The following is a 9,838-nucleotide window of genomic DNA, read 5'->3' on the forward strand; positions in this document are numbered from 1 at the left end:
GCCCATAAAAACGCCAAATTATTGAGAGAAAATACTATATTTAAGAGACAGCTGTTTCTCTCTACCTGAAGAGACAGCAGTCTCTGAAATACAGTATTTTCTCTCTATATTTTGGCGTTTTTATGGGCTCCTTTTATTAGATGGAATTCTCTTGTAACAGAACATTTTTACCAGTCTATATATATATATATATATATATATATATATATATATATATATATATATATATATATATTATATATAGAGAGAGAGAGAGAGAGAGAGAGAGAGAGAGAGAGAGAGAGAGAGAGAGAGAGGCAAATGCCTCAGATGAAAAGTGAAACAACGGCAGAGTGGTTGCTAGGCCTTTCGACACACAGTCCTTTACACGTAAAAGGACCGTGTTGTCCAAAGGCCTTGCAACTATTCCGTTGTTTTACTACTTTCCCTCGAGGTATTTGCCTTTCTTTATACATTCATCACGTTCCATATCTTCGTGATTCATTTATACACATACTAACGTACATAGACACACATACTTATATATATATATATATATATATATATATATATATATATATATATATATATATATATATATATATATATATTCACCAAGACTGAAGATTACAATTTACCATGAAGCGAAAAAGAAGCAGAAGTTCCGTCCCAGCGCTTCTTTATCTCTCACAGTTTTGTCAAGACTATTTTTAAAACGAGAAGAGAAAAACAATCTAATGGTTAATAAGCAATTGTGTCTTTAAAACTGTAATCTAAGATCATCATTATTCGAAGCTAAAACATTGCTAAGCAAGTAACAACAATGAGCACCAAATGAAACTTGGTATATAATGTCAACGATTAAAAAAACATTTACGCTAAATCCATCTGCCGAGAGCAACCAGACTCTCTGAACAGCTGCACCAATATGGGATAAAGTGCCTCACTGTCGAACTTCTCCGTCCCAGAGGTCCTATATTCCTCACACCGTTGGACTGTGGAACATCCTCCCAGAGGATGTCTTGCAATTGGAACTTCTTCAGAAGTTAAGCGGAGATGCAATATACTACTAACCTAAATACTCTTCTTCTTACATTTTAGTACATTTCTACCTATTTATTTAATTTATTCTTCTTTTTTTAATAAGTGGGGGTCTCTTCCTTCAGGATTTCCTTTTACTTCTCTTGCTTCTTCCTGATGACCTTGATATTCTTTGAAGCTTGAATTTCGAGCCGATGGCCTCTTTTGTAAGCTTGTTCACATGAATAGCTTTCATCTACTGAATAATAATAACAATAATAATAGTTGATAATCATAATAATCTATTAGACTTTGATACCTTGCTGGCCAAAAATAAAAGTAAATAAACAAATAGTGGTCGCAGGTTTGCATTCATATTTAAGTAAAGAAAAGATGAATAGTCGTTAAATTCCTTGCATTACGTTAAGCAAAATTAGACTAGAAATTAATATAAACATAACTACAAGAATCTCGACAGAGAGAAAACTCAGAAGAAAAAAACACCTCCAGTTACTCTTAGTTTCACAGGAAGCCAAATCAAAGAAGAAGAAGAAGAAGAAGAACAAGAAGGAGAAGAAGAAGAAGAAGAACAGGAAGAAGAAGAAGAAGAAGAAGAAGAAGAAGAAGAAGGAAATTCTTCAAATGAGCAAAAATTAAACCCAGCAGGTCGCTGCAATGGCGGGCCATATTCCTGCTCTCTTATGTCTTCGGGACAATTATATTTCGCTTTGGACTCAGCAAAACTCGGGACTCCAAATACAAGAGTTCCTGTCTCCGAGGGGAGGGCGGCGAAGTTCGTACCATTCGCGAAACGATGTAGTGATGGAGACGTGAAATAAAACAATGCGGAGGTATGTCGAGGGAATCCGTGGAGAAATGATATTCAAAATACGACTGGAGTTCCGGTCTCTCCCATTCTAGTCCAAAGGACAGGAAAGCAGATGTTATGACAGTGGATCGGGCCGAAATGGAGGAGCATTTTGACGAGGAATTCTCACCGGCTCATTGCATCTATTGATCCAGTAAAAGCTCATCACAAGAAAGTAGAGCAAGAAATGAATCTAAATCCAGTCTCTCTAAATGTAGTTCTGGGGGAAGTAAAAAGTTTTCTGTACAGCGTATAATGTTTGTAGAAAGTTTTCAGCCACGGTCCAGTGATGGCCTTTGTTGTTGCACTTTATCGGTGCCAGACGCACGACTTTGGCTAATTTTATCCTTAAAATTAAACAAAATAAAAACTGCTGAGGCTAGAAGGCTGCAATTTGGTCTGTTTGATGATTGGAGGGTGGATGATCAACATAGCAATTTGCAGCCTCTAGACTCAGTAGTCTTGAAGATATGAGGACGGATGGAAGAAATGGTTTCTTTTCTGGAATAGAAACAAACAAATGACAAGAAAGTGGACGCATATACGACGAGGTATTAGTGTTCATTAAAAAATAAATAAAAGAAAAAACATTCATGATTCAAAAATCTGATCGTCAAATCACTTGTAAAAATTTCAAAAATGATTCCGCTGCAATAACATGAAAATATCACTGGAAATATTTATCTTTGTATTCAAACTAGAAAACCGTCCAAATAAGACCTGCTGCCTCCTGACCCATTCAGTCAGTGTCACTTTCCACCTCTTGCAGTTGTCTGAGATATTGGGAAAATGTAAACATGCAGTCAACAAAACAGAATTATACAGAGGCATCTCGACAGAGTGGTATTTATTCTTTTTTTTTTTTTTTTTTTTTTTTTTTTTGAAAATGAAAGGAGTGTCTCTCTTTTAGATAGGCCAGTACATTTCTTCTATAAGGCATTCAAATTAAGATATACTTAGGAAAAACAGATCCTGATCATATATGAGGAAATAGTCTATACTCATAAATTACAGTGACTCTGAAAAGAACACAGCGTTTCACCTTAACATATTTGATTCTCGATATCCCTCAACTGGCAGCCTTCTTGAGCAGGAATATATTCAGTGCACCAGCACTGAAGTTAATCGAGTTGAAAACAAATTAAAACAGAACAAAAATCCTCCTGACAACTTCTCTTTCAACGAATCTCTGCAAATACTGCTCTTACGGACAGTCAAGTCCCTTCCAAGACACAGGCAGGGGAGAGGTGGGCGTCTCTCCCAGGGAAGCTTCGACATTGTACCAAAACATTCAAGAATAAAAATAAATGCTGCATAATATAAACAAAGAGTGCATGCAAGTAAAAGATTCAAGCAAAAAAAATTGGCCATTGGCTTGAAAATTCAAGCTTCCAAAGAATGTGGGTGTTCATTAGGAAGAAGCAAGAGGAAGGGAAGGGAAACACAGTAAGAAGAGAACCACTTATCAATAAAAAGAAAAATAATAACGAATAGTTGAGTGATTGGGGGAATGACTGATAAAAAGTTGCCTAAATAAGGATAACAAGAAGACTCGAAATGTGATGAATTCGTTTTCATGATATTATTTATATATGGCTTTTTATAGAAAAAAAAAAAAAAGAGATTGGTGATTTTGAGAAACGGCGAATGATAAGAAATGGTCGGCATCCATAGCTTGATTGTCGCTTGCCCCATGCAATCTTTTAATGAGGATAATCCCACTCACATTTCAGTCTTATCTTGGTGGAAGTCACGAGGGGGATTTTGAGGGCAGGGTTGCTGACCTCACAGGTCACCTTGACCCCGTTGTCCGAAGCAGTGACCTCAAACGACGCCCTCGCTTTGGAGACGGTTCCCTCTTGCATGACATCGGATACCAGTTTCCTTCGGTCTTTGTAAATTCTGCCAAAAGAAATCATTTACATTTTTTCTCTTAAAATTGAGGTCACTTAAGAGATGCTGTTTTTATGTAAATCAGGTCTGTTGGTGGGTCATTGAATCCTTACCATCAAAGTTTGGGCAAATCAGATACGTCAGAGTCTTGCTGTTATCTAAGGAAGATCTTCCGTAGTCAGATCAGATATTTCCTTTGTGAAAACGCTCGTTCATTTGTATATTCATGACTTAATACAGCTACTTTAAATAGTGACGCTGAAGTGGATCCATTTCCACTTATACAAAAAACTGAGAAGAGATTCAACGCCTATTAAGTGATTTAACTGATTAAAACTATAAACAAGACTTAAATATTAAAAGCAAATTCTACAGAATAATGGAACATCTAAATGAGGCAGAACACAGACATCTGTTCCCAGACTCGCACGCAACTTCAAGAGCCAATTAAGGTTCTCCAGCAATGTTGGTGCCGCCTGTTCCCTGCAACAGATCCCAACAGAGGAGAGTTTTGAGTAACTACCCACGTGATACCCGGATTTGGGTTGCCTCCCTCGCTGGTGCAGAAGACGATCAGTCGCCCTCCTGCCACCAAGTCTTCCATGCCCTCTATCTTCAGTAAGGGATGCCCGGGGGGCTCTGCAAAGAGAGGGGCACTTTACGGTTATCAGAAAAACAGGGCTATCCATTTTTTTCATCAGAGGCCATTCCATACACCTAACAGAAAGTTCACCAGCAACGCATTTTATCCCTTCGCAAGCACAGTCATATTTCCTGGAAGTTAAAACCTTCCTATTCCAGTATCTCCCCCAGTGGAAACTAATCAAATTCTCTTCTACTTCAGACTAATACATTCTGTGAACAAACTTATTGTCCACATTTTCTGGCACGAGGAACAAGTTTGATTTATCTTATTATCATATCATCTTCATAGTTCCCTTTCCATCTTTCGTATTTTGAATATACCATGTAAACAACATTATTCTCGGCATTGGTTGCTCTTTGGCTTTCATTTACTTTCAACTTTTACTAATAAGAGTTGGTTCACTCAGTTTTTAGGCATTCGAAGTTGTGGATTACATGAACACTTATTTCCTCTACATGTCTTTGGGTCATCTATTTGTTGTACCAATTGCTAATTAACTCACCCCTTCTTTCGTCTTCCTATCACTGTTTGCAATAACTCCTAAATACCAGGATGAATCAGTTAACTTTCACAGTCTTACAATCAATTATCTCTTCAGCCCATTGACGACTATAACTTCTTGCGGTAAGAGACATTCCTTACCATTCACGATTCCTTCTTCGGTCCCAGAGTCTGAACTCTCGAATCCTTTCTGTGAGCTCTGGCATGACTCCTTTCATCATATCGCATACCAACTCAACTGTAGAACATAATCTCAGAATACTGTTTTTGTACTATGTGATGTTAACATATTCTGTATTGCTTTGCTTCTTCCACATGTCAATTGCTTTGCGCTCCGCACCTCTTCAATCCCCTTCACATGAGAATCTCTGTCAGTTCAGTCTTGCTATGAACAGTTTTTCCTTTATCATCAAACTTCTCTCAAATCATTCATCAACAACAACTCAAGTCGTTTCACCATCTTCATAGTGTTAACACATACTAATATTCCTTTACGAGTCAGTTTTGGTCTCGTCTGTTTTTATCGCAACAATATTTTACCATCGTACTCAGTCCTTTTCCCCACTGCTATGCACATGCGTCTCCTTTGTCACCCGAGCAGTGCCTAACATTTTTCAGAATTATTCCTAAACCGCGATTGCTTTAGTAATATTCCCAACCATTACTTCCACAAACATTCTCAAATGAAGATTAACTGACGTCCGCCGCAAGAGGCAGTAGTCCTGGTGGAGGACTGAAACTGCTAACTTTAACTTTTTACTTGAGCATTATTCAGCTCCATCTCTCGCCCATTCTCCCCCCCCCCACCCTCCCCCACCCCCACCACCCCCCTTGCATCTAATATTCAAATGTTGCCTCTGTCAAAATATGACCGGATATTTTTTCAGATGTTTCCTCATCTGCAGACACCCTTCCTTATCTTCATTCCTCTCTGCCGTCATTTCCTTATCTTTTGATTTTTGTTACCTTGAATATTTGCTTAGGTATATGCATAAACTTTCATCATATCCCACTTCTTTTCCCATATATCTAGTTCTGTAATGCCCTGCAAATCACACATTTGCTTACAATAATAATATATTCTTTTTAATTGTTACCATTGACTGCCTTCATCAGCTTCCTATTTCCCTATAGGTTACAAGCACTTCATACTGATTTCTTACTTACCTAAAACTCTGCATATGTCGAATTAAATACTTCTATATCACTGTCTTCCAACCAAGCCCCATTTATATCGCTGTTTTTCTTTAAGCTTTTCTTGCTAAATGTTTCTTTTCTGTTCGTATTTCTTGATGGAATATATGATCACATTTTCAACCTTTCTTCTCTAAATGAAAGTTTCATTTTCATTTGAATTTAATCAGGAAATTATCAAATACACATCCAGCAGCTCCTGTTCCAACGATTATCGCATTCGATATCTTATTCTTCTATTTACCCTAAACTAAAACAATTAACCAACAAATTAATTCTTTTCTTCGCCATATCCTCCTTCACAAGAATCCATATGAAAATTTTTTAATTTATTTTCCTTGGAAAATGCATAGTATATGCAACAATCAACCTTCTTACAGGACGTATTCCTGCAAGTCTCTTCTTAGTCTCATATTCCTTTTAAAGAACTCAGTGCATATGGAAAAAGAAGCCAACAAGATCACTGAGTATAATTGTTTACTTATAAGTATTTATCATAAGTATTTCACTTAAACTCGAGTACTTTTCAGGCCCTAACTGTGGCCCTTTCTCAAGAGATGTGAAGGTGGTCAGACTGGGTTAAGATCCTAGAGACTACTGGCTTTGACCCAGTGCTGACCAACTGCACATCTCTTGAGAAAGGGCCACAGTTAGGGCCTGAGATTACTCGAGTATTAAGTAAAATACTATGTAAATACTTACAAGTAAACAAGTTACTCAGTAATCTTGTGGGTATCCTTTTCCATCTGCAGATGGAAACTGAAAGTAGTTTTTTGTTTGGAACTCCAGTCACTTATTTCTGGATTCAGGTCATCCGAACAGCCATCCTTTCTCGCCCGCCCAAATAAATCCAACGTATATTGGAAATCTCCCTGGAACCACCTTTTCGCGTAAGTTTCTAACCACTTCATGTCTGTGTATACTCATCATACGAATCTCTCCAACTGCCACATCCGGTGACTCATGCAGTCCTCGGACTGAGACAGTTCCAACTTTTCATCTGCTTCCTCGGCCATCTTGACATTCATTCGTGCTACTTCCCACATCCTTCCATCACACATCCATCCCATAATCAGACGTTTAAGTTCTGTTCAGTTTTCTACATATTAGTCTGCACAGAGATACATACAAGAGACTATCATTGAACAAAATAAGAAGGATGCCCTTGTTAGAAAAAAATAGAAGATATAAGGAAATATACGGCGAAGTAGAAGTAGTTTGAAATGTAAATTGGATTTCTATCTATGTGCGCTGAAGATTCACAAGGAAACGGGACTTGAGAATCTTATGAGAATCTTAGGTTCATCTTGGAAGGTCTCAACTTCTCATGATTGGGGTTTGCCTCTGAATCAAGGTAACACCTGACGCATCATACGATAAAACCATTCAGTAACATAATATTCTTTAAACAAAACAACTTTTGCTTCTGCTACACTGATCACTGACCCATGCATGATGTACCCAAATCTGTATGTGTCTATGAGGTGTTCCATCTATAACAGCCAGATATCTGCTCATTCATGATGTACCCAAATCTGTATGTGTCTATGAGGTGTTCCATCTATAACAGCCACATCACTGTTCATTCATAGCAAATGACAAACGGTTGGATGTGTCTAGTCCAGTATGAGCTTCTTTCATTTATGAAAGAGATAAATATTTATGCAAACAACAATGGATTATATTCGAATAAATAACATTGCAAAACAAACGGTTATTTAAAAGTACCTGAATATGATTAAAATCATTGAAAGAACGCGACTACGAAAGCAGAAATAGGAACAAGTGCAATGAACTTCCACCTCTGTGCGATTCTAGGACTCCATTGACCTTAGAACTCACTCATGATGCTGATGACCCTGGTCTCAGTGACGGCCTCTTCACTGACACCATTCCTCGCTTGGCACTCCACCGTGATCTCCGACAGCTTCATTGACCTTTCTAGGTGATACTTGAGGTCAGAAGAGGTCACCCAGCCTCCACCATCAGCCTCGCTGACCACAGAGGATACTGGGGCCACCTTGACTCCTACACAAGACGGAAGAGAAAAAAAAATTGCCTAGAACTTCAGACGAGTCGTTTTCTGAGCGACGAGAGACAGATCCTGAGATCAAATGGGTCTTGCCCCTGACTTTCTTCAGTTGGCGGTTGGGCTTCGCCTAAAGACTGAACAGTTTCCCTTTTCTCTCTTGATGAGGTTCTGTAGCTGTTGAGGTTACCTATTCCTTACTTCTTCTTTTTTTAATTCTGTTACTTGCGTTTCATGATTTTTTCCTGTTTTATTGATTAAATGAATAAAAATCTATTGAACAATGAAAGATAGACTTTCCTTTTGTGAATGAGATAAAAATTCAGCAGAGAAATATTTCGATTCGTTTTTCAGGAAAGAGAACAGTTTCATACAATAACTAGCAATTCATTGAATGATTTTGGATATATACTCCGCGTTATTCACTTACGAAGAATTGGGAAAAGAATTTCAATGAAGACATCCAATCAAAACTAATGTTCAAGGCGTTCTAACAAACAGAAGTTACGTTGAAAACAAGAAATAAACACAGAGAGAGAGAGAGAGAGAGAGAGAGAGAGAGAGAGAGAGACCCTGAGTGACAATAAATGCCAAGAGGAAAGACACCTACCATGAACCATCCAGGTGATGGAGGCGACCGGTTTGGCCTTTGAAGTGACACACTTGAGGACGAACTCCCGACCAGCCGTTGCGACGGACGGACCCGTTATTTTTCGACCCGTGACGGTCTGTCTTTAAAGCACAAGAGGGAATGGAACACTGTTTTATACATTGACGAGAGGCGGGATTCTGAATCCAGATCACTTTGCAGATAACCAAATCTGATTCCCACTGATATCTTTCGCAACTTTCTAAATAATGTATCGTTGGCTAAAACTTTCCAAATGGAATATACATGATCAACTATTTTTTTAATAGATATTTTATTAGCTAAAGCTTTCCTATGGAAAAGCATGATCAACTATTCTCTGAAAGTATACGAATCATACGTAGCGCGAAAGGGTCTTACTGATATTAAAATAACGAAATGAACAATATGAATTTGATTAGATAAGTTCAGGACTTTAAATGAAAAAACAAAAAAAAAACTTGCCTGTACTTTTTATACATTTAAACGATAAGGTTTTAAGTCACTCAATTCATATATCTATATATTAAAAAAGCGAATACCACAGGAAAATGATAAGCAAAAATACAAGCGCTTTCGTCCTAATAAAGACGAAAGCGCTTGGATTTCTGCCTATCATTTTCCCGTGATATTCGCTTATACACATATATTTATAGTATATATATATATATATATATATATATATATATATATATATATATATATCTTGTATATATATATATATATATATATATATATATATATATATATATATATGGAATACTTTTTTAGAAAAACAACACGCAGTAGGACTTACAGCGAAGGACTTCCTTCACTATATACTCACAGAGAACGCTAAGCGTGACGTCATCCGCAAGCAGGAGTCCGCGCGAGACTTCGTTCTGGGCTCTGCATTCGTAACGGGCGCCGTCGTCTTCTCCCGTCACCGCCCACCGAAGGGCGGCTTCCGCCTCTCCTCCGTCTTCGGAGGCCGCCTTCGACGAGTGGGTGCATATTCGGGTGCTGCTGCAGTAAACGCCCCGTCTCTGTACCAGGAGAGTTGCGGCGTGGGTTCCCGCCCGTGGATCGGCAGGATAGGGA

This window comes from Macrobrachium nipponense, chromosome 38 (genome assembly GCF_015104395.2).
Source record: "Macrobrachium nipponense isolate FS-2020 chromosome 38, ASM1510439v2, whole genome shotgun sequence".
In the NCBI taxonomy this organism is placed as follows: domain Eukaryota; kingdom Metazoa; phylum Arthropoda; class Malacostraca; order Decapoda; family Palaemonidae; genus Macrobrachium; species Macrobrachium nipponense.